The sequence below is a fragment of the Pteropus vampyrus genome, unplaced genomic scaffold (assembly GCF_000151845.1).
Source record: "Pteropus vampyrus isolate Shadow unplaced genomic scaffold, Pvam_2.0 Scaffold110, whole genome shotgun sequence".
NCBI lineage: Eukaryota > Metazoa > Chordata > Mammalia > Chiroptera > Pteropodidae > Pteropus > Pteropus vampyrus.
Genome location: NW_011888891.1, coordinates 5407843 through 5408670, shown reverse-complemented (window position 1 = coordinate 5408670; position 828 = coordinate 5407843). Strand labels below are relative to the sequence as shown.

The window sequence follows — 828 nt, the reverse complement described above, 5'->3', positions numbered from 1 at the left end:
GGGGGCCTGGCACACCCAGGGTATGGTCCGTGGCTCCACCTGGGATGCAAACCCAGAACTTTCTGCGTGTAAAGCAAACGTGCTAACCACTACACTATGGAGCCACCCTGGGTTTAATTATTTTTAACTTTAAGAATTAAACATAAAATTACTTCAGCAGAAAAATTAATACTACTTGTGTTGTAAATGAATTGATCTTAATCAGAAGATTATAATGATTAGGAATAAGTTTTCTATGAACTAATTTACTAAATTACAATGCTGCTATATGTATAAAGAAATAAACGTTTCTTTTCCTGACAACAAACTGGTTTCTAGGCCAGGATATTTCCACCGATAATGCCAAATTTCTCTTTAATCTCAAACTAAGCATACTTCCTATTTGTATGACACAAACACTCCGAGATAATTAGCCCAGTTTTACAGATGTGGAAACTGAAGCTTGGAGATGTTAAATGATTTGCACGTGATCAAATAGTTTGCATTTATCCTTGACACTGATGTTCGAATTCCAAATTAAGTACTCCTTCCACTCTAAGAGTAGCACTTGTAGAAGAGTTGGAGAGTAAGAAAATGGGCATCTCTTGGATCCATGCAAGAGGCTTTAATAAAACTAGACTTGAGTGTATAGATTTTCCTAATGAGAATTTTCACTTGAGAGTTCTCCAGAACCCAGGGATGCCAAGGTTGCAGTAGTATGTAGCTACGTGGATAACAACAGGCTGTGGATAGTTCTCTGTCAGATTTGAACATGTTAGTATAAATATTTTATGTGGTTTAATTTTTCTCTCCCATTTTATTTGATTGCCGTTTTCCAGAACAAAAGGA

The 828-nt window shown here is 36.5% G+C and overlaps 2 protein-coding genes across 3 annotated transcripts in view; both read left to right on the top strand.

The window, feature by feature from the left end:
- ZC3H12C (zinc finger CCCH-type containing 12C) overlaps positions 1 to 828 on the top strand; it is a 331193-nt gene that overhangs the window by 84588 nt on the left and 245777 nt on the right. The gene's annotated exons all lie outside the window — the stretch shown is intronic.
- Positions 1 to 828, top strand: part of LOC105295675 (rho GTPase-activating protein 20-like) — a 103642-nt gene that overhangs the window by 82589 nt on the left and 20225 nt on the right. The window lies entirely within an intron of this gene.